At 41.3% G+C, this 25,683-nt stretch overlaps 1 protein-coding gene across 1 annotated transcript in view; it reads right to left on the bottom strand.

The window, feature by feature from the left end:
• Positions 1–25,458, bottom strand: part of ZNF407 (zinc finger protein 407) — a 344,373-nt gene extending 318,915 nt beyond the window's left edge. The window contains exon 1 of the mRNA XM_040585938.1: positions 25,292–25,458. The gene's annotated coding sequence lies outside the window, so the exon portion shown is untranslated. The remainder of the gene's footprint in view (positions 1–25,291) is intronic.
• Between the last annotated feature and the right edge of the window lie 225 nt (positions 25,459–25,683).

Consider the following 25,683-nt stretch of genomic DNA (forward strand, 5'->3'; position numbering starts at 1 on the left):
TTCTGATTCTTATACACTACTGTTTTTCTTTGTTCACTAAACATGATAGAAACTATCACCATTAGTCAGATGTAAAACAATCGGGTCTATATTCTCAGATGGTTTAAGTCAGCATATTGTCAGTATTTTCAAAAATACTACAGCAATTAATAGCAGTGGAAGATGAAGCCTTTGAAGTGCAAGCTTACCCTGAAAAGGTTTATGAGCACTGTTTGGGATACAGAAAGAAAGATCAGATGAAAATTATGTTGTTAAAGTGCAGTACAGCTTTTTTTTATATAACTTGGGAAATATCAATAAATTACTTCTGTGATGAGTGCTATAAGTCCATCCTTAACCGACTGTATGCAGCAGCTGTGCGTCCTTTGCCTTGCTGCACCTCCCCAGCAGGTTCCCAGCCCACCACAGAGACCTGACCACACTTCCCTTGCATGGCCTGGGGAAGAACAGCAGTTTTTTTCTTTGCTGTACAAGACAATTTTCAATCTCAAACCAGTTCTCCATCTTCTTTATAGGACACTTTCCTCTCAGGCCATCTGATTTATAAGAGAACCTGTCCAGCAGTGAACTAATACCTGCTCTGGAAATTTCCGCTATCAAAGGTTGTATCAGGATAATTAGGGGGTTTTGCATTGATAAAAATTCATACATTCAAGACATATTTATAAGTAGGGGACTGGTGGCTCCACACTATACCCTCTTCTGCCACACTTCACGCCATCCTGTCATTTGATTTAAATGTTAAAGTGCCGTCACACCTAGATCAATCTCTGACAGAAATCACAAGCTACTTCCAGCCAAAGATAAAGTACTCATAGGAGGTGGATGCTCCCCAGCTCTGAGAGGCAGGTATCAGCAGTCTCTGCCACACAAGTGCAGATTCAGCTAATCTCTGCTAGCCTTCCACACACCTCAAAAAACCATGGCTGATTATTTGCGTACAGTATCTGCAGGCTAGCCTTACTTCTCAGCATTTATTCACTAACTCTCCAATAGAAGTTCCTCCTGTTCTGTGCTCCACCAAAAATCTAGGATCACAACCTCAGCTGTGGCATCCAACCTTGTCTTCAACTCAACTGTATTGCACCAATTAGGGGTTTTTTCAAGTGCTTAGGAAAAAAAAAAACAACTATTTCCCTTACTTTATCTTTGTAAACCATTTGTAGTCACAACTACAAGCTAGTTGCCAGGCAAGTGAAAAATACAAAACACAATTCTCATAGGTGCTGCCAATAATTTCAGTATGAAATTAAAATAGTGATACATGTAATACAAATATGCAAAGAGACCTTATGCCCCAACCTTCTAGACTAATTCCTCCAGCTCTCCAAGTCAACAGTAAATGGAGATACCTATCTCGGTCTTCATTTCATGATAAACTCCTAGCATGCAGACTGAGGATGCACTCCACTTCATTTACAGGCAGTACTCCTAATGAAGTCAACAGCCTCACATCTATCCCCACAACTGATAACAAGTATTACCAAAGCAATGGCTCCTCGGCTGCACAATGTAAGTTAGCTGTAGCAACAATTAACTATACAACTTTATAAGATTCATCTCTACCTCACACCTGAATTTTCATGAAAATCATCTCCCCCTGCAAACCCTTCCTACAGTTAGATTTGCCTCTGTCCCACCTCCATACAAACTGTCAAAATGTCACTACATGGGAGTATGCACCTTCATGAAACCATCACCCAGGAAGAATTTTCTATGCAAGAAAACAACTATGAGTCAGTTCCTGTTGTTTCTCTAAAATTATTCCTATATTAATTAATCTAAGGAATTAAATTGCCTTCAATTTCTTTTAGTTCTCTCTTGAAGTTGCCTTTAGGACAAGAGCAAATCTTCTGAGGTAAGACACTTAATGGCAGCTGTCACTACTTTTTGCTGGGACCATGGTCAGCAATTTGCTGAGCTGTGGTCCATTGTCCACATCTCAGACAAGATCTAGACCGCAACATTGAACCACGTCTCTGTTTCTCCCCACTATGGTCTTTGCTCAGGTAACACATCTGTGTCTCTAACACAATTTCAGTAGCACATGCCTCAGCTTCCTTGATGGGAGAGTACTGCCTCACACCCAAAGGGAGCTGTGGGCAGGCCTCTTCTCAGCTTCCTTGCATGGATTATTGCACAAATGACTATCACTACTTGAAGAATGCATACAGCATACCATAAGCCTCCTCTAGGAAAAAGGAGCCTCTAGTGCTTTCTCTGCTGTAAGCCCCTTCTCAGATTTGCTATAGGACAGGAGGGCAATGGTAAAGCAACAATCTAGTCACAAATCTGGATGGTCCTAATCCTCAGCCTACATGAGCCAACTCGCCTCTGTTCTCATCAAAGCCACTAGTACTGATTAAGGGCTAGCCTACAGATGGTATTAATACAGGAACCAATGCTTCAGAGAAGGCATCAACAGCACTCTGAGTTTGCACAGTCCCAGTGACCGCATGACACACAAAGTTAAATGAGTTCCTTTTTGCAAAATCAATCTCGGATCAAACCTTAGTCTGGCACAGGGATTGTCATCAGGAGCAAAGAATCAGCATCTGGAATTTGATTAAATCAACTGGTAACCAAAACCACATTCTAGATGCAACAAGCAACCTTCTGCAGCCACGGCAGCTTAAGCACACACTTAAGTCCAATTCCTATGTATTAGTGTGACTGAGTAAGCCTTTTGATATCAATGTAACGCTGGCAAACTCATACAGCAGCAGAAGCGGGGAAGAAGCTCTTAAACTACCGTAGTCATGGACCAACAGGACTAAAAACGACGTAAGATGCAAGCTCTCATCTCATGCCTTTTCTTGTACCTTCACCTTTTAAAGATACCGGTTACATCTTTATAACTAATATCTAAAGTGCAACAAAACCTAACCACTTAATGTATTGCGTAAATAAACACAAACAGATTTATACAGGCTCCAAGGCTTCACTGATGGTATTGCCAGGTACAACACAGCAGAATGGCAGAGCCCAGGATCAAGCCCGAGCTAAGCAGACAGCCGTCAAATCTTCAGTATTTCCATAGTTTAAAACCCAATTCTGTCAAACAGCACTCTCTTAACATCATATTTGATGTTCAAAATGAAGCTGTTCTAATTCAAAAGTGGGTTGACTTTTTGTAACATAAATCTTTTGTTAATGTTCATATAAATCAAGTATAGCTGAACAGATTCTTAAAGGATATGACCAAAAATTAATTTGCCACATTAGCTTCAGGTTAACAAATTCTTCTGCTTGGAGACAGTCATACATTACCTAATGCATTTTAAGGTTCTTTGCAGCACACTGCTGTTCCTGAGTTTTGGAAAGAAACCTGTTGTGGCCTCAACATTTTTGCACAGAAAAAGCTAAGCTCAGTAATTCTACTGGAAATAGGAGCTAAGTCTTTAACATAATGCCTTTTTCTTCAATGATTTTCCAAGTATCCAAGACGTGGAACATGTTTTTAAGATCTTTGAAAGCAAAATGTTTGTCACACGTTACATCTGCATAGGCCAAAATTAAAAATCTTTACAGAATATATGAGGAGATACACACATTTTTAAATCACAAGTGCATAATACACAATACTTCAGCTGTGTCACAGATACAAATATAACTAAAGGTTCTCCTCTCTCATTCATTGGGATTTGCAAAGTTAGAATCGTGGAGCTTTTGTTTCAACATTTAATCAAATTTAAAAGATGTTTCACAGTCACAATTCAACACCATCTCACTACCTATAAAGAAGAAAATGAATACAAAAAAATGGGGAAAACACCACTTTTTGAGCTGCTACCACCAATTTTTGAATTCTTCCTGCAAAGCTTTTTTTGTACATTGATATAGTATCTGCTACAGTTCTATACAAAACATCAGTCATTTGTGGACAGATGTTTTCTTTGATGGAAAGAGAAAACATTTTAGTTTAACTTTTTTCAAGTTTTTTTCCTCTGGTCCAAAAAATAGTATAGAATTTCTCTATGCCAAAAGGTGGAGACAGTGCAGTTAAGACATTCAAAGTAAGACGTGTATTGCCCTAATTCTCAGATGAAATTTAGAAAGTAGTAATCATAAATTAAGATCAAAAGGACAAGCAGTTCAGTGATGATCCATAAACCTGTAACGAACTGCAAAGTTCCTTAACTTGATGCTCAATACAATTTTATTGACTTCTCGTTTTGTTCATACGCCAGCTCGCTAAGGGAAGGGGTAGGAATGTGTACAGAAGAACACAAAGAAAGTATATTTTCAAGTACTAAATTCTACCTTGTTTTTTATTTTTTATGCTAATTCTGGCATTAGAATTCTCAAAGTACTTCTCAGTAAGAGTAATATAGTATCCAAGTAATCAATACCTAACCTGCAGTGTTTGTAAAGGGTATGACACATGGAAAACAGAGTTTCTTCTTTTTTTCCAGTAAAAATTCCTCTTTTTCAGACAACTAATTCTTTCAGTGAAATCATGGATACAGTGAGGCAAAATAATTTTAATGAGCCCCTTAAATAGCCTGCACAAAACTGAATGTGAACAACCCATCTCAACATACGACCTTTGTGTCAAATAAACATCTTCTCATTTTCAACGGCATAACATCCTTCCTAAATCAAATCATATGTCTGTCTTATGGCCTTAGGAAGTTACCTCACTTCCTCCACAGAGACCAATCCAAGAGAACAGTCTCCTCAGCAACGGAATACAGAAGACAATACAATTATTTCTTCAAATAGAACAAAGTTAACCTTTATTTTGAGGAGTATTTGATGCTATCCATTACAAACATGTATTTTTCCCTTGCAGCTCAAGAATGCTGGAACTTCAAGCTTTGCATTGTGAGCCTGTTCTTCATACAAAACCACTCATTTTTGTAAAGCACCAGAACCTCCTTGGGAGACTTCTGAACAAGCTATAGGCTTTCAAAGACTAAAGACTGAAATTTCCACATTGATGCTTCTACAATAGTTAAAGTAACAAAATAAAAAGCCCACTGATAAGCCATCACTTGTATAACCCTGAAAACAAGTTATCTACACCCATTAACTTCATTTTCTCGCAAACAGCCAAAAGAACTGTTAACAACATCACAGGAAAACGCATTCTGCCATACTACTCACATGCTTCTTGCTTCTGCTTCCAAACCACTGAAAGTCCTTCTGGATGGGCAGAAATTGCCAACATAAAGGAAGTTCTTACGAATTCCTGATAAAGAATATATTCTTTAATTCACACCAGAAAAATGACAAGAAGAAGGGTAGGCTCCATAGCTCATCATCCACTCACTTGACAAAGAGCCAAATTCTGCTAAATGCAGCAGTGACCACTGATTTCTTCAGCTTTGAAGAGGAAGTCAAAACGGAAAGACATGGATGCACGCTCATTTCAAGTGCTGTCAGAATCAATAGGTACATCTGTCCAAGATAGTGAATAGGAGGAAATGCACTAGTATCTCCTAAAAATTGTTGAATAACCAATCCTCAATTTTTAAAAATTTAAAAACATCCATATATTTTGAATTGTAAGTTCAAGGAATTTTGACTATTTCCAGAGCTAGCCATACATATAATAGCAATAAAAATATTCAATAGAAACTTCTGAGGATCCAAGAAAGATCGTATTCATATTAGACTGTGACATTTATGATGAAAAGCACTGTTTAAGTATTCTCAAAACACTTTAGAGTTTATCAGGTCCATGAAATAAACTTTCAGGAAAGAAAATGTTCATTTTTCACATACAGTAATGAGTCCCACAGTTTGTGGGAATTCTCAGAATGACATGGTTTCATGCAAGAAGCAATTCTCACCAACTTCACCAATTAAAATAGCGAGAAGCAAAAAGTAAATGCAATTTGAATCTCTTTTCTGCCATAGGCTGTAATACGCTCTTATGTACAGTGGACCACACTGGAGCTCATCAGAAGTACACAGGGACTATCATTGACACCTGAAAAAAAATGTTGGAAGTCTTAACTTGTTCCTGCACTTTGGCAGCAAAAGATAAAACTAAGTTGAAACTGCTGCTACTTACAAACTGGCTCTCAGGAATTTTACCCTAGAAAACCAGTCCTAGAAGTCCTGACTCTTTTCTCCTTTAAAATATAAGGAGTATGAATTTCCTAAGTGGCTATTCTGGTGTTTAACACTTGCCAGGATTTACTAAATTTCCATTAACCTGTGTTCAAAATGAAACCTAAAAGACAAAAAAAGATGGCTTTGTTGGCCCCTTGTTTTAAACTACCATGTCATACAAAAAGCAACAAGAGGCCTCCATCATCACAGCCTAGGATGCATTTGTCTACTGACACTGCTTGAGAAGGCTTAAAAGCCAACACAAACAGCTAGCTCTCTGCTGGCTGGGAATCAAGAACCCATTCTTTGAGTTACTTGAACCAAGATGCAGAAGGGAAGTAGAACTAGAAAAAACTGCAATATTTTTCTTGCAGGGAAGAAGGGGGGTAAAAAAAAAGAGATTTTTAATCATTGAAATATTCTCTTCATTTCTTATAAAATAAAAAAAATTAAAATAAGATATTGAGCATTTTTCAGATATTTATTACCCAGGTATTCACTGAGCCATAGCTCACTGAATATAAGAAAAGAACCTAACCTATATCATTTTAAATTGAAGGTAGGCTGCTAAGAGATGGAATGTATTTTATCCACAATTAATGCAAGTATGCCAAAAAATTACAGCTAAATGAAATAATTAAAGTTTTATTTAAAACAACAAGAACATACACATTAAGTGTAAAATAAGGACACCAAAACTCGAGAAATGGCATTAAGGAGGGAAGATGGTAGGAAGTAGAAAGGGAAATTTAACATATTTTAAATACTAGTATTTTCTGAGTAATCATTTTAATTGCCTTGCCTGTAGCTCTTTAATGACATCCTACTAACGTAAATCAGGCCTACATGGTTTGGTTTACTGTATATATCACCATCTTTTAACTTACTGAGGCAAAGAATGCATGTAGTGGTGCGTGTACGTATGCACATGCTTCTCAGTGTTGCGCATCCTGTTTTCCTCTTGTCAGCTGCCCATCCAAGCAGCTCAGCTGAAAGGAGTTGCACGAGTTTTTGGCTAAACAGGTAACATAAGCACTTAAGATTGTTTGTGCGGTGGGTTAACAAAGTTTCCAGAGAAAAGTACAAAGTGTACACATGCTTCTACAGAAAAGGAGAAATTAATAAAAATTAAAGTATTCTGATGACACCTGGTGGCCACTTCACACAAGGAAGTAATTGCATTTCATCTGAGAAAAGCAGATCAAACAGAAAAGTGTTACATGTTCTTTTGGTAAGCATATCAACAGAAATGACAGCTGATATTATTATCAATTAGAACATAATCTCATTGGAATATACATGTTTACATGTCTGTGTATATCAAATTACTGTATTACTGGTATAGACATAATAAAAAATTTAACTATTAAAGACAAAACCTGTTTTTCTGCACAATGAAATAGAAGAAAGCACACTGGAGGTATTTCAGCTCAATCCTACAAGACATATGAAATCAACTTTCTTTTCAGTTTTGATTTTCCAGCTGGGCTGCTAAAATAAAGCAGAGGGTGATGGTGGAGAAGCATCCTCCTGGTGATGGTGGAACAGGAAGGCTGCTTTGCACCAGGGTGCGTTCAGAAGGGCTCTGTGTGATAGATGCTGCCCCAAATACCTGCCACAACATGTCAGCCCTCCAGCACACTTCAGCAAAGCCTAAGAACCAGCTTTCAGTTCTTTGCATCACCAGATCTCTAACAAACAGAAATGAATATCCATCATTAGAAATTAAAAAAAAGAAAAACAGTACAAAAAGGCGGTATCTGTACACAGATCTCAGCTACAGAGGATAAAGGATAAACGCTTAATATGCAGCAATAAAGCTGCATGTCAAATCACACCTTCTCTCCTTAATGGTTTCTTTTCAGATGTGCAAGCAAATCACAACAGCGCTGCCATCTCCTCCACAACACGTAGGGGGATATTTTTCCCCAATAACCTTAGGTGATCATCACTATGACTTAAAACATGCATGGCTGTGCAAAGCTTGGCTTACTTCATAATAACTGTTATTTGCTTTCAGGTAAGCAAACCCATGCTTCAGCTGAAGTCACAGAACACCCTTTAAAGCTACATACTTCTGCACTCTGAACAGTTCAGGGGGCTAGCATTGAATTTTATTCTAATTTCTATCAATAACCATGTCAACAGATGGAAACTAATACAAGACAGCAATGGCATCGTGAGTCCAGGCACCAGCAATATGAGGGGTGATTTCTGTGGTGGCTGATACCACTCAAGAACTACTGTTACAGCACAACATAGACCTTCTTCCCTTCCCCATCCTCAAGCCCTTCACCACAGCTAAGCCATGTAGCTACAAAAGGTGCCTTCACTCCAGCCAAAGACAGAAGAGAGGCTGAAGGCTGAGCAGGCTCCCACTTCTCCCCAGCAAAACACATTCTTGGTCAGCAGATGGACAGCAGAGGTGAATGAGGAAGGAGGCAGTGCTATAGCAAAGGGCTCTGTACACCTCGGAGAGAAGGACCAGAGCATGCCACAGCAGCATCTACTTTGTACCACAGCCTGTACAGTGAAACCACATCTCCCCAGAACGGGTCCTAGCCAGCCAGAATTCAAGAGGGGAAGGAACTGAGAAGGGACAGTCCCTTGCTGATACCACTATCACCTATAAAAACTCCATTTACCTCTTGTCCAAAGCATTCACAGTACTGATACTTCGGGAGCAAATACCATGAAGGTTTCAAATGCCACTGCTTATCAATAGCATCCACCTCCCCCCATGTCTATTTGTTTCAATGCAAAAAATGTTGTGCCTACCTAAATCAGTTCTTGAAATTCAGCTACCTTCCAGAACTAGCAATATGCTTAAGCATGTGCACAGTGTCAGCAGGATTCCTCTTAGGCTTGACATGAGACACCTGTCTTCAAGTGCACTCCCAAACAAGGACTCATCTGGCAATTACAATTTTCTTTTTTCCTGCAGGAATGGTTGCAGCAGTGCAACAACAGGAGCAGTTGTACTGTGGGGCTGACCACTCCCATAATACCAACAAAAATTATGCAGCTTCATTCTGTTATAGCTAAGCTTACTAGTTATATCTTGCTTACTAGTTTTCTGTTACTTGGGTATCTAGTGTGCAAAATCCTGTCATTATTTTGAAGCACACGGTACAGCAGACACATAACGCTACAGTGTATTTCCTTCAGCTGTTGTTTATCACAAACTCAGATTTCTGGTCAGCACCCACACTATCAAACATCTCCCTGGCAAATACCAGCGACGGAGCCCAAGGTGAGGGGAGTCTCCTCCTCCCCTTGGAACCCAGCAGTCACACAGAGCCACTGCTAACCTGGCTGTTGGCTGGTGTGATCAGGGTGGCACCACAGCCCTCCTCGCCCTCCTCCTCCGCAGGCAGGGAAGACATGTGCTGGCCAGCTTGGTGGCCCCAGGTGTTGCCTCCTGCTCCCCAGTTCCCTCCTGGGCAGGGAGTGCAGCATGCCGCCAGACCCTTCCCAGATGCAGCTCCTGACATCTAAGAGGGTGGCAGCAGGACCACGTGGCACCTCCCCAGGTGAGGGGACCTCGGGATTTGGGTCAGGGCTGCAACTTGTGCTCGTGTCCTCTGTGTCTCCTCAATACATCACGCTCTCTTGGGAGCACGTTAGGAGAGTGTTATTGCTAAAAGTACTGCTAATTCCCTGAAAAGCACTGAGTTATAATCAATCCCACAAACTTTCCTGAGATCAATAGGTTTTAATGAACACAGAAAACATACTCAGTGGCAACCATGGGCAGGTACCCGGAGACCAAGCTAGAGTAAGAAATTACACCTGCTCCAATGCTTTCCTGGTGGAAAAATTGACATATTACTAAGTAGGCTGCTGTTCAGCTCAAACACCCCAAGGATCTGAGGGACCGCAAGCTTACTCTTACGGGTGACCTGCATGGTGATTTCCCCACTCTGGACAGGACAGTTTTGGCACTGCACTCTCAGCTGACCAAGCAACCCAAATCACAGATGCAGCCCAGTCTGATGGAGCAATGCGGGCATGGAAAGAGGACTGCAAGCCAAATGGGCTGCTTCCTACAGAAAAGGGTGCAAGCATAGCTTGGTTTACTCTCAGGTGGTAAAAAGATTTAGTGCTGTGTTTCAGTCATCGATAGTCATTTTCCTGGTATTCATCCTGGGAAAACACTTTTAACAAGTGCTACGGGACTTCTTTTCCTAGTTGTAATCATCAATGGAAAAGAGACAATGGTCTAAAATTAAAGCTTACAGATAACAGGAGCAAAAATGTTGTTTTATATCTTTTACAGTGAAACCTAATATTAAGTGTGCTGTGCCATCTTGTATTTTCCGGAAGACTCGAGCATTACATTCTATTTTTCCCAAGCACTATTATTCAGATTTTCACTTTCCAGTAAATTCCATCAGTATTTGATAATCAAATGCAACTTCTGTTTTGTCAGCTCTGCAGTCTTCCTTATTCTAAAGCACAAAATTCTTTTGCTTTTTATGTGAAGCAGGAAAGGAATTCACTTCTAACACAGGCCCTGTAATTCCATTTTGCAATTTAAAATATTGTTTTCTAGTATATGCACCATTTTTCGTGAATCCAATATCTGATATTATTTCTATAAACTAAACAATACAGAAGATTTTACTGGTTAAACCCCTATAACAGCACAAATCACATATAAATATGCAAAGGTTCTTATTACAACCATTACACTATTCTCATCAAACTCATTCTGAGCTACTGTGCTAAGGAGATCTAAGTATTCTTAGATGTATGTACAATGGAAAAAGTAAATAAACAACCCTTTAATGGCTATGAATTCCTCAAAAAATCCTCTTCCTCCTCCAAATAATAGACCAATAGAATTGTTTAGGTTGGAAAAGACCCTTAGGATCATTGAGTTCAACCATTAACTGCCAAGTCCAGCACCAAGCTATGTCCCTAAGCACCACATCTTTTAAGTATCTCCAGGGATGGTGACTCAATCACCGCCCTGGGCAGCTTCTTCCAATGCTTGACAACCCTTTCAGTGAAGAAAGTTTTTCTAACTTGCAATATAAACCTCCCCTGGTACAACTTGAGGCCATTTCCTCTTGTCCTGTCACTAGTTACCTGGGAGAAGAGACTGACTGCCACCTGCCTACACCCTCCTTTCAGGCAGCTGTAGGCAGCAATAAGGTCCCCCCTGAGCCTCCCTTTCTCCAGGCTGAACAACCCCAGTTCCCTCAGCCGCTTCTCGTAAGACTTGTGCTCCAGACCATTCACCAGCCTCATTGCCCTACCGTGGACACACTCCAGCACCTCAATGTCCCTCTTGCAGTGAGGGGCCCAGAACTGAACACGGGATTCGAAGTGGAGCCTCACCAGTGCCCAGTACAGGGGGACGATCACTGCCCTTGCCCTGCTGGCCACACTGTTTTGGATATAAGCCAGGGTGCTATCGGCCACCTTGGCCACTCTGATGGCTCAATTCAGCTGGCTGTCAACTATCAACACCCCCAGGTCCTTTCCCCCCAGGCAGCTTTCCAGCCACCCTTCCCCAAGCCCATAGTGCTGTGTGGGGTTGCTGTGACCCAAGTGCAGGACCCAGCACTTCTTGTTGAACCTCACACAACTGGCCTTGGCCCATTGGTCCAGCCTGTCCAGATCCCTCTGCAGAGCCTTCCCGCCCTCCAGCAGATCAGCACTCCTGCCCAACTTGGTGTCACCTGCAAACTTACTGAAGGTGCGTTCGATCCCCTCGTCCAGGTCATTGATAAAGATACTAGACACAACTGGCCTCAGTACTGAGCCCCGGTGAACACCACTTGTGACCAGCTGTCAGCTGGGTTTAACTCCATTCACCACCACTCTTTGGGCCCAGCCAGCCAGGCAGCCAGTTTTTTACCCAAACATTCTAATGCCACTATCTGTATTTTAAATTACTCAAATACCTACAAACATCTAAATCCAACTGAAGTCACTGGGAACAGGGCATTTGAAAGTCAAGATATTTCCTTAGGTGCTTAAAAAGGATTTGGAAAGTAATATCAGATATACAGATTTCACTATTTTATGCCCAAAATTTGTTATTCAGAATTGAATAAAATGACATAAAAACACATTTTTGTAGTTAAAATTAGGGGGTTTTATTTTGAAAGCTCAACAATTAAGAACAGTTAGCTCTATCAATAACACCTTCTCCAGAATGCTTCAAAAGGAAAATTAATTTATCTTTGACTATTTTTAATAACTTGTAGATTTTAAAAGTGCTTAATTATAAATGAAAAAAGGGCTACAGAATAAAGGTAGCAAATGCACAAATTCAATGCTATTAAAAGGCAGACACATGAGATCTCATGTATCTTGTGCCATTTGTAAAAAGGTTGTTTTATTATCAGTGTAACTAATCACAATGAAGCCATCTCTTACAATCAAAGACATTATAATGAATTTTCTTTACAGCTACAGAGAAATGGGATTTGCTGTTCCATATCAAACCAGAACAGGCTGTATAAATTCTTCTTCATATTTATTGTTAAATGTAATTTTTATCTATAAAATCAGCCATGAAATATTAAAAACTGAAACAACAGAATTTATATCCTTTACTTAATTTGGTTTAAACGGTCTATTCACTAAAGAGGGGGGAAAAAAGGTTACGTATGTATTATAGCACGCCCTCCCCTCTCCCCCCTAACTGTTTCCATTATAAAGCCCCTGGTTTTTGGAATTTATAACTTGGCTGTAAAAATTCACTTCATACTTAGAGTTGGTATACTTTTCCTTTTACAAAAAAAAAAAAAATCTGTTCCAGGAGGATGGCAAGAAAGAATGTGAGAAAAGGAGAAAAGCAATCAAACTGAAAACTTAACATAGACACTTAATTCGGTAAACAAGGACCATGCACTGTAACTCAGATCCATCTTCCTCCCCAAGGAATGGGTGGGAGATAGTCAGCTGGCTGCACCGCAGCCCCGGGGCCGATGGGCATCAGGTACTGACCTCCAGCTGCTGCTGACCTGGGCCAAGTCCACGCTGGCCAACTGGGGAAGAAAACCTCCCTATCCTGCTGCTGTTTCCTGGAGTAATCGGTACAAATGGGAATTGGACAAACTGAAAATGAGTAACGGCAAAAAGCATTGAAATCACCTGCATCAGAGAAAAGACAAGACAAAAGAAACCAGCACATCTTAGAAATTAACAACAGACAAAACAACATGTAAAAAAGGGCTTCTCCCAATTAAAAGACCTAAGACTTGAGAGTTCAGGAACTGGAGACTGGACGACATATAGTGAAATGAAAAATGCAACAGAAAGATAAAGGCAGCCAAAAAACCATCATAAGTTCACAGAAGCCAAAGGATTAAAGGTTATAAAAAGAGCTTTATTTAATACAGCATGGAAAACAATTTATACATAAAAAGGTAAATTCCAAAATGAAGCAAGAAATAAGGCAACAAGACAAGCAACCTATGACCTTAAGGTGCAGGCCACAACCTAGGCTACTGCCTACTACCAATATTTTATTTTCAGCTTTCCCCTAGACCACAAAAAAAAGCACAAAAGCAAAATGTACCTTAATTTTCAGTGTGTCCATTTTATGGTCTGAAAACAAGAGAAAGAAGTCACAAGGGAGCAAAACCCTGCTTTGGTTCTCACAGTGCAGCTGGTGAGCCGGTGTGGGTGGCAGAAGCAACAACCAAGCTATGTTGCATGGCTGCCTGCAGTCACTGTCTCAGGGGTGCAAGGGAAGCTGGCAAAGACCTGAAGTCCAGAGATGCTCACAGCTGCCCCAGGTGATACTGCACTCCTTCGTTTAGAGGAAACCACCATGGCTATGTGTTCAAACAGAGCCTTTATTTACTCTGTAACTATTCATCAGAAAAGGCGCTCTCAGCAATTCTTTAACTGCAGTCCATGAGGCCAACGTACATAGTTTGCAACCCATTCCCAGAACAATACAAATGAGTAGTGTTTACAAATTCATTCATTCTCTACAGTGATTCAGGTTTGGAAGTTGTCATTGTTGAAAAAACAGCCATGAAGATCTCTTGCTGAACTAAATTAATCTGGCATACACAGACAGCGGAGGATACTGATGAAATACACATAAACAAAAAACATGGTAGAAAGATATTCTACACACCCTCCTGCCACACACTCAAAAAAGGTATGTGAGCAAAAAGAACTACAAAGTACAAAAGTTAAGGATCTAGTAGATATTGATTTCATAATTATATTGATATCATAATTTGATTTGCAGCAGAGATGAACAGTGAGGAACAAGAGAAAGAATGAGGAAGGCAGTCCTCTATGAGAAACATATCCTTAAAACAACCATACTCAACATCAAAGGCTGCAACTGTAAAACCAGTTACCAGTTTAGAAAATTTATGCCAGATCACAAACAGGAAAAAGATGAAGGGGAAGGGAAGGCTGAACCAGGCAACAAGTATGCTCTAAGGGTTTGGGTGGTCCCATGAAACAAAAATCTGCACTCTATTCTCAAAACTCAACAGTTCAAAATCACTTAAGCCTGTATGTACCACGGATGTCGGGCACTACTGAACTGCTCAAAGCCAGGCTTTAAAATGTCTGGATCAGAAAGTGAGATCTGGAGTCCTCGGTTAGGTACTGGTATCTCAGACACAATACACAGACAGGAGGAAAACCCACCAGCTCCTGCTCAACCCACGTGGGACAGCCTCCTCAGCTAAAGGAGAAAGACAAGCAAGCACAAGTCCCAGAAAAGTAGAGCTGCTACACCTAGCAACCTGGAGAAAAGAAAGACGATTCCGACTCCGCAGAGCTCCGACTGTACCATTTACCTCTCACAAATCTGAGAAGGCTTGTTCTTGCACCTACAGCATACCAGCTGTCCCAGCATCCTGAAGCAACCACCTAAGTGCCAAACCCACTGGAACCACTTGATAATGTCATGTCCCCTACTTCTGAAAACAGAGCAGAGCTTCAAGGCTGCATATCTCATGCGGGGATTAGTAAATTTTCACAATTCAGTAAAATCCTCATTCACTCTAAGAATATTTTTATTTTTCATTTTAAAAAGTGCATACACAATAAGATTATTTCTATTTGAATTCACTATATTTATTAGAAATTATGGTTAAAATATATGAGTTACAAAAACACATACTGAACAAACATGAGCAAACATTTACTAGTTGTTCTAATGGAAGGACACAGAAGTATTCAAACAAGTATCTAAAAGCAAAACCTCAACAATATGGCATTTAATAATAAAGCATATTTTACAAAGTACTGAAATTTGAGGCAGTACTAGTTTTGAAAATGTGCCTTTAAATTACCCCCATTTGGAATGACCAGCATGACTGCATACATTTTTACATTGGCTTTATCCAGCCAGCTACTAAATCATTAAAAATATACACAGCTGAGCTTCAGTTTGACCTGCGGTGACTCCTATATGTATTCTCAAAATTAACACAAGCACTGAATGCTACTAATCTTCAACTTGTAATAACTGATCAAAGAATACTGCCCTGTAATTCACTACAAGCTAAAATCATAGTGCTGAACTGTGCATTTTCAAACAAGTGGTTTATAGCTCTAGATTTAAAATGCAAAGTTTCCATTATATTTAATAATTAAAATGCATGCTGTGTTATGGTTACATTTGGTGACTGGATTAGTAGTACCCCAACCGAGTTAAACAATGCCTTTTTCCTATTAGAGTTCATATTACCATATTATCTATTTGTTTAAGAAAAGGGAGAAAAAAAGCACAGCAAGGAAGAAGGAATAAAAAAGAAATATGAATATCAAACATACAAGCCAGTGAGGACCAAGACAGTAAGAACACCTGGTATCAGCAAAATCTATGCTAACTGAAAGCAGAAAAACTGAAGTATCTGTGCATTTAAAGTATGAAAACTTTTTAAAGAAGTATATTCTCCCTTTGTCAGGTTCTCGTTCAGAGTCAAGGGTTTAAAGCTCAGTTTGTTTTCCTAGATACAGTCTCTACAAATTTAGGGAATACAGGCATCACTCTCAAAGAGCAGGCTCTCTCATGCTGTCAACTTCTTAATCAAGGTCTGACTTCACTGGAAAGTGTGAAATTATGTAATTATTTATGCTTGGCAATTCTGGTGGTTTAGACAATTACAGCACTATGAACATCATCTTTTATAAAGCAAAATTCCTACTGCTATTTTATTTTACGGAATATACCATTCTTCCGTGCTTTCTAAGTGGTTTATTCAAACAAATTAAGTATTATGTTAAGTATTTCTCTCCTCCCAAAACAGATACCACTGAGCTTAGAAACATAACTTACAAGGATGAAAAATAATTGAAAAATAGAATCAAAATTAAACTATGGCCACGGTGACATCAACTGAAGTTTTCTCAGCACTGTCAGTTAGATTTGGTGTCACACCAAACTCTGTAATTACCAGTCTAATGACCTTGGAGTAATATAATATTAGACCCCATAAAAAGACACACTCCTTACATTCCTGCACTTCCATGCAACATTTAAGTATGAACTTCAGAGATTAACTTTGTTTTCATTCCTAGTGTATTTTAATTATCTTGGCATCAGTAGCAGATTTGAAGACAGGCTTGTGTGCCTTAATGCTTGCCTACTGCATCTGTGGTAGCTGGAATGTATCAGCTCTGCCTGTATGCCACCTCCTCAGGTATCTATCACCCGATAGGTTATATACCCTTTGCATACAAAATACAAAGGTACCCATTCTCTGACAAAAAAACAGTTCATTCAGCACTGCACCTCAAAATACAATTTATTGCACACAGCAACACCTAAAATCATGATGATGTCAATGAAGAAAGAGAGAAGGCAACCTCCACATGCAAAGCTCAGCATGCTTCTTACCTAGAAACAGAAACTGAGCAGCCCGCACAGAGCTAGCAAAATGCATTGTCAGGTTTTCACTTGCCCTCTCCAAACAACCTCTACTGCACCTAATAACCTTGTGCCCTGGAAGGATTCTTGGGTTTTGAGAAAAGGAGCTCTTTATATCTCATCAGATGTCCAAGGACGCGCAAAAGGGACACCTCCAACATCAGACCTACATCAGCTTTCTCTTCAGTCTCTTCCTCTCCTTCCTTCCTCAAGTTGCCATCCCTATTGCAAACTCCTTGGGCAACACAAAGAAAATCAGACAGGCAACAGAGCCTACATACACCGTCTGCAGCTATCATCAAAGGCACACACAAAGAAGTAAAAGAAATACTTGTCAAGAATTTTCAAGCTACCTAGATTTAGAATGGCTCTCAAATTCACAAGTCAGTAGTTTTGACAATTAAAATCCAATCAGAAACAACAACAACAAAAGTATGCTTTTTCATACAGCTCACTGCAAAGTTCCTCGTACCAACAACACTGTATTACAAAACTTCTGCTCCTAAACCAACCTCTGTTTTGGGGGGTAAGGTTTGGAAAAAAAATATTAAAAATCTGATTTTATTTCTTTGGGTTTATATGCACAAATTATGAGATGGAGAGCTTGTGTCAGGTTCTGATTTTGATCATTTTGACACAAATTGCAAAAATTCTGTTAAACGAAATGGAGATATTCCAATTTATAGTCAGATAAACAACATCAAATCCTACTCCCAGGTTTTCTTTCCTTCCTGATTAAATTACATTAATGTACACTCAAAACAAAGCAACTACTGCTAGTCCTACTATTTTTTTTTTCAGCAGAATAACTTAACTGTTAGCGAAACACCACATAGACACATACATAAAGTCATAGGGGTTCTTTCATGTGTCTGCCATCTATCTGAAGCCTCACAGCAATGGGGCTTATAGAAACATTATAGTATGTGGGCACCAGCTTACCATCCTACATGTAGGACAGAAGAGAACCTGCTTCCTGTAAGGACCTATAGGCCGCTGGTTTTCCCTGAAATATTTCTTATTAATCTGGTAAGTGTATGAGATATTAAAACCACAACACTGTATTCTTACATGGAATGCACCAAGAAAAGATCCAAAAACTAAATATTGTGTCTTCTCATTGTTAAAAGGTTTGACATAGTATTTATTGCCATATTACCCCTAATTAGCTGTTTAAGCTTGTTAACAAAACCAGTTCATTTAAGGTAAACAGGAATTATCCTCCCATTGTATAGGTAAAACTTGTAAACAGGACAGCTCATAAATTCTATGATGAGAGTAACTAGGAAACTATTCATTAAGTCTTGGGTTATAAATTCAAAACATGAAGCATAACATGCTTAAAGAAGGTTTTATTTTTAAAAGCATTCATTAGGCTCTCATCTCCAAGCCTCAGACTTGTGAATAATTTAAAATGAAAATGCGAACAACAGGGAGAAAAGAAACAAATGCAATTCAAATCAGTCCATTGTTGTACAATAAAACTCAAAACAATAGCGAAGAAGTTGGCAGATTTTGAAGACAACATCCAGAAAACATTTTTATGTATAGTATCTTTGAACTTAGACATAATGCTAGCGCTGGATCCAATCCAAAAAAAATTAGCTCTGACTTACAACAATCAGGCTGTGCCCAGTAAAGGATACACATACTAAACTAGTAATTTCTAGTATTCATTGCACTTTATTCTGGAGCTGTCAAAACAAAAACAAAAAAAACAAAAAAAAACAAAAAAAAACAAAAAAAAAAAAAACCCACAAAAACCAACAAGCTGCAGCTTATTGATGCTTTTAGAATTTTTATTTTTCCATTTTGACTTTTCAGAAATGTAATCCTATTAACAATTTATATGGCGTAGGTGAGCACCCTCTTTCCTTTAAAACGTAAGATAAATCTAGGTTTGCCTCACATGGGGACCATGACAAAAACAGCCTTTACTTCACCAGCACTGAAAAACAGCAAGTGAAGAAGACAAAAGTGAAAAATCGAACAAAAAACAAAACACAAGGATCACTGCTGTCCTTGCTGCATATCCAGTGTCCCAAATCCAGTGTCAATACACCCCTGCAGAACGTGTGTTACACAGCAAGGAACTGGGAGAGAGCAACATTTTGCCTTTGTTGAATTTCCGGAGTTTGCTGTCCTTTTCCCAAGCATTGGAACAATCCAACTTTAACACAAGTCATGATTCCACTTAAACTTTCAGTTGAAGGCAAGCACACAACAGGCATTTCTTTTCCTCTGTTACAACAGACCACATGGAACTGCAAAATGCAGAAGTGCTTTATTTCTATGCCATGGTTCTTTGGAAGATGAGCATGTATGCTGAACATCACATTAATGTCAAGACATGCTCCTCAGAAGCTTTGAGCTTACCATCCATCCCCCACATACCAGGAAATACGACACTTTGAGCCACACGGAATTTCCTTTGTGAGTGCAGAATGTGAGCAGTAAACCTGGCAGCTCTGCGCATACAGCAGGCATGAGATTCGGCTGCAGCACACACATTACAGCCAGTGAAGTGCTTTCCACAGCCACCAACCCCCCGAGGCAGTACAAGAGCAGCAAAACTGATGTTTCCTCATGTGAACTAGGTCACCCCGGTTCACGGTCCTCCCTCAAGCACGGAAGTGGGTGATGCCAATATGCTACATACCACTGGTACAGGTAAAGTAAGCAAGCCAGCTCCTGCTAATGCATGTCTTAAAACCAGCTCTGAGTGGACTCTCTCATATGTTTATAGCAAATGTTTCTAGCAAACATGTTCTACTAACTTAACAAAACCAAACAAACCATCCACCAACCCACCAAATTGGAAACAGGCACAGGCCACAAGCTCTTCCAGAGCAAGCCCAAGCTTGAAAACCTGCCCTAAGAGAGAACTCACATGTACAGAAGTATAAAGCTATACCAGAGCTCTTAAGGCCATCCAAATGGCACCAGAACAGTCTGTTTCTGTCTTTGTTTAAATTAGAATTCTTGTCAGGACCTTCACGCTTGTCATGGTTTAACCCTGGCCAGTAACTAAGCCCCACACAGCCGCTCACTCACTCCCCCAACAGTGGGATAGGGGAGAGAACTGGAAGAGTGAAAGTGAGAAAACTCACTGCAAAAGCTGTGCATGCAAGTAAAGCAAAACAAGGAATTCACCCACCACTTCCCATCGGCAGGGAGGTGTTCAGCCACTCCAGGAAGGCAGGGCTCCATTACACGTAATGATTACTTGGGAAGACAAATGCTGTATCACCGAACATCCCCCCACCCCTTCTTCTTCCCCCAGCTTTATACTCAGTATGCCATTCAATGGTATGGAATATCCTCCTGGATAGTTTGGATCAGCTGTCCTAGCTGTGTGTTGTCCCCCAGATTCCCACACCCTTCCATTCCTCCCACTGGCAAGGCACGAGAAACCAAGAAGTCCTTGACCTAATAAAAACATTTCCCAGCAACAACCAAACCCATCAGTGTGCTGTCAATATTGTTCTCACACCAAATCCAAAACACAGTGCTGCACCAGCTACTAAGAACAAAACCAACTATATCCCAGCCAAACCAGGACAACATTTTTCAAACTTTTTACTGGAATGTTTTCTACAGAAATATTTGTATACCACACAACTGTATGGATTCCATCATAAAAATATTACATGAAACAATGATTTTCTATAAAATGATGACTTAGTATTTGGGTGAGTTTTGTTATACCTTGTAATTGCAGTGAATTTTAACATTTATACGTATTTTTTACATTTTTGTACCTTTATTTCCGAGACTTTTGAAACACCAAAGATTGAGCTAAGGACAGCAAGAAACTTCACTACAATGAGACAAATAAATACCAGACAGGAAAGCATCTATGCATGTTCGTAGCATAACAGTAATCTATAGAGATATATACATCCCGATCTAGACAGTGAAATATGCATACCCTAACTACTCTGAATGCCTTCTCCCTGGCTATGACGTGCCACACACACATACAACAGCTTGAATTTGTAGACTCAGGAGAGCAGAGGCATTGAAAATTTATGCCTGTACCACAAAGGACCAACAAAAACTAAGAACATTCACAGCCTCCCAGCTCAGTTAAATATAACCCACACTGTTATTGACAGTAGTTCAGCAGTAGGCCAGGTTACTCAGAAGAAAGGTCAGCCTGCTGTTTAACAAGCAAACAAACCAAAGCAAAGCAAAAAATCAGCAATCAACAACTCTGTTAATGCAGGACTGGAAAGCAATCATGAGTCACGCAAACAAGCATTTTACTTTTGGATCACTATTGCCTGTTTCTAAATGGCACTCAGGTTATTTCTTTGCAAAGAAGCATGTGAATTGGCTAGCACTTACTGTAATTTTCCTTTTCATGTAGAGGAAAGAAAGCAACTAGACTTCTTTCTGCTCTAAAGCTATAGATTGCCGCTGGTTTAAGTTTGGGACACAACCTTCTTTCATCTTCACATGTTGAAGTACTGAAATTAAGTAAAATAAGAAAACTTCCACATATATTTAACATAAACGCCCAGAATGTGCTACAGACTCATTTGTAACTACAAACCCTTCACTGGCAGATGGCAGAAACAGGATCACCAGAATTCATAGCTGCAAGGCAGGAAGGTGGGTATGGTTCTCCTGGAATTTTTGCAGGTAAAAAATTAGAGATTACAAGAACATCTTTACATTTTTTGCTTCTTCACTGTTTTTGTACACATAGGCTAATAAACACTTTGAGCTTATGTCTTAGTACAGGCCAAATGCCAGAAAAAAAAACCCCAAACTACCCAGTTTAGAAGAAAAGTCAGTATAGGTATATTTCATTTAAACTTTCATACATCTTTGTGTAACATCATAAGAATGTCCACTGCAAAGGCAGACAGGCCAAAGATTAAAACACTCTTATGTTATGGGGGAAATCTTACATTAACTTTGATACCTGGGCCAGGCAACATTTCAGTAGTTTGCAATGCCACCTCCCATGCAGCCCTACGCCTCATTCATTCATTCCGAGACATCCATGGTTAATCCTGTGCCTCTTACTAGCATTAAGCATCAGCAGTGAGACATATTGCCCATTTCCTACAAGCATTTGTGTCTACCAAGAACTGCTATCATTCGTTCTGCTCACTCAAGTTGCTTCCTGGAGAGAAGTAGCACTTCCATGCCTGTGCTGCTGCCAGCCAGGCACTGTATGCAGCCACACCTTGGGCAGCAGTGGCAGCACTGGGCAGCTGTGCTACTACAAGTTAGCAATGCCAACACAAAACAGTACCTTTCTGGAGTAGAAGAATAATCAAGAGTGCTCTGCTAGCCAACTACCATTAATCTGTCAAAATGAAAGTACCGTTTCTGTTTGACTCCTTATATAACACAGAGCATAAAGAACAGAGACCACTACATCTAGTATCCATTTTTGTGAACAGAGCAACTATTCTTTCCCCATCACCACAACCTTCGTTAAAAAAAAAAGTCACTGAAAGAATAGCAGCCACTACATCTGTTAAACCATGTCATCTTGCCTTATGCCCCGCCAAGCCCCTTTTTTTCGTTGTGCTTTCAGAAGAATAATCCATCCTCCAGGATGTGCAATCTAAAAAGTGAACATGGTGATTTTAACATGCACTGTAATATTGCAGCATTAATTTGCATTAATTAGACCAGGCATATCTTAAACCAATGTTTTTATTTGAGTGATGAGATCAGCCATCTACCACAGCCTTTTTGTTTCCCCAATAAAGAGAATATTTAAATTGTAAACCATCTTAGGAAATTTAGATGTAGGATCCACTCAACAATTCCTGTTCAACCACATTTCATATGCCAATCTGTCTGTAAATTTTAGCTCATGCACAAAACCACAATTCTGTATACATTCAAAGGATTTAAAAAAAAATATTAGGCAAAGCAAAGCTATAGTTTTCTTAATGTTGTGCACACTAACACAACAATGCTGTTCCTCATTACAGAAGGGCGGTTTTAATGGAGTATTGTGACTGTCATCTGCTTCACACACATTTTTTCTCCAAGTAATGTACTTCTATAAAAGGAGACAACGCAGCTTAAGCTTTAAAAAAGTTTCTAACAAAGAAAACTTTTGTGCAAGTAAATTAGAAATCTGTGATGCAGTTACTACACAATAGTTCCTACAGAAGAATGATAGTAAAGGATTTAACTCAGGTCGTTTGAATTACATTTCCCAAAATCCTAATAAAACTGACATGTTTAAACATACTGAAAAAGTCACAGTCCATCACCATGCTGTCACATCAGTGCATTTGACTTTTTTTAAAATGTATGGATTATACAATTACTGCCAGGCTCCATATTTTATATATAAAAGCTACAATCTGATGCTGAAATAATTTATGAAATAAGGATGGAATGACTGTAATGTTACTTCTATGATGAATGTAACTTGCTGTGAATAGGCTAGGAGATTGCAAGGGAGACCAAACTGAAGCCTGTAATTGTCTTCATCTTTCATGAAGAGGTGTGACATGGGAAAAATATACATCCCAACATCCAAAGCTCCAGCCACATGCAAACATCTTGATTATGATGTTCTGATATAGGTATGGAAAAAGAAAATCTATAGTCTTCATAGGCCACACCTTTAGATTATTAAAGTAAGAATCACAGCAAATTACATCCGATGTTTAAATTAGTTAGTCTGCTATTGTTTTGCACCATCAGGAATTCACTCCTGCCACTGTTACCCTTGCACTTTTGTATTCTCATTATTTATTACTCCTTAGATGTTACCATTATGCTTAGTGTATGATACACAACAAAATCAAGGCCTTGCAAGTCTGCATCAGGACAACTACACAAAGAAGAAAAGAGGGCACAGAAAAACAAGAATTAAAACTGTAACTATATAAATTCTGACATCACCAATAGCTACAGAATACAGATCACAAACTAAATGCTTTTCCCTCTTCTTTCTCCTTAACTAACACATTTAAGATGACAATTTAGTTCACAGGTCACATTATTTCAATGAGCAACAGCAAACTTGTCATAACAAGTCATACGAAACAAGATGATAACTTATCCCTCAAAGGCCACCTGAAAGAGTTATTTTGGTTTAATGATCTTTTCCACTGAAGATGCACACCTCTTGAAAAAAGTATTTTTAAATTGCTACACTATTTATGGGAGCTCGCTTTCCTCACTGCAACCTGGCAGGTCCCCCGAAATTCTGCTAAATCCCTGGAGACCACAAAACCACGCTGAAAATCACAAGATCGTGAGAGTGCACAAGTTGATGGTAACTCGGAGACGGCTATGTTCAGTGATTGAAGCAAAGGGCAAACGGCTACAATTGTTTCTTTACTTGTAAGAACTGGTTACAAAGGAGCTGCGGTCACACGCCTTGTCAGTGACAACGGCACAACTTCTCAAGCCCATCCACACTTACGCTAGTGACCTTCGGCAAAGGAGGGGAAAGTATGAAAAAGTGGCTTTTGAGCAGCAGAAAGCATTGAGGGCAGAGCTGAATCACGCCGAAAGTCACGTATTCCGGGCCGCCTGCGGCCAGACCGAGCCCCGGCCCCGCGGGTACGGCACCGTCACACGACGGCGCCCCCGCCCCAGCTCGCCGCCCCCCCACACCCCACCCCCCGCTGCGCCTGCGCACATGCCGCAGTGGCGGCAGATCACGCACGCGCACGACTGCCGCGGCGCAGCGGTTAAGGGGCGCTGCCCGGTGCCGTCCCCGCGGGGCTCCGGTTGACCAGACCACTCTCCCCCGCCGCCGTCCCCTCATTGTCCCACCCGCTGAGGGAGGTGCGGCCGGCGGCCGGCGGGCGCCGCAGCCAGCCCCGCCCGGGCTCCCGCAGCGCATGCGCAGCGGCCCCGGCGAGCCCCGCTGGCGCGGGGGTGCCCACAGCACGCGCCAGCCGGAGCCGCAGCCGGCCGCTGTAGCGCGCCCGCGCCCCGCCCGGCCCGGCTCCCCCGGCCCGTCCCGCCACTCTCCGCTCCTCCTTGCCCCCCCCCCCCCCCGGCCCTCTCCGGCAGAAACGGAAGGGAAGAGCTGCGGCCCGGGCCGGCTGAGGCAGCCAATGGGCGCGCGGGGCGTTCTTCCCGCCCTGGGCGCCCCGGCCACTCGGCGGGCAGCGGGGGAGGAACAAGGGACGGGATTGGCTCGGCGGAGCGCCGCTGGCCGCCCGCCCACCACGACCAAAAAAACGACGGTAGCACAGAGGCCCAAAAAGCCCGAGGGGAGCCGCCGGCCCGGCCGCCGGCAATCCGCGGCCCCCCGGCCCCAAAAGCCTCCCCCGCCAGGGCCCGAAGCGGCAGCCTGCCCCGCGCCGCTGAGAGCGGGGGCGAAGCGGCCGCGGCCCGTGCGGCAATGCTTACCGCGCGGGGGGAGCCGTCCGCCTCCGCTTGTGATGATCTTGGTCACAAGTGGCGCGCCGTAGATTTCGCCGTTTTGCGTCACGCCCGGCGCGGGGAGGGGGGTGGGCGAGGCCCCCTCACGTGACGCGACGCCGGGGCGGGAGCCGGTGAGGCGCTGCTGGAGCGCCCAGCCTCGCGTGCCGCCGCCGGCGCGAGGGGCAGCGCCCAACGGCCGCCGCGCGGGGCGGGCGTGCGCGCGCACGCGGCCGCCATTTTCCCGTTTCCGGGCCTGGCGGCGGCGCCAAAAGCCCTGGCGCCTCGGGGAGCACCTGTGCCCCGCTGCCGCCCGGTTCTTTCTTCGGGAGGGGCCCAGGGGACGGGCTTTGTGGTGATGAGGGGAGCCTGTGAGCCCC

Source organism: Falco naumanni, chromosome 3 (genome assembly GCF_017639655.2).
Source record: "Falco naumanni isolate bFalNau1 chromosome 3, bFalNau1.pat, whole genome shotgun sequence".
Classification (NCBI taxonomy): Eukaryota; Metazoa; Chordata; class Aves; order Falconiformes; family Falconidae; genus Falco; species Falco naumanni.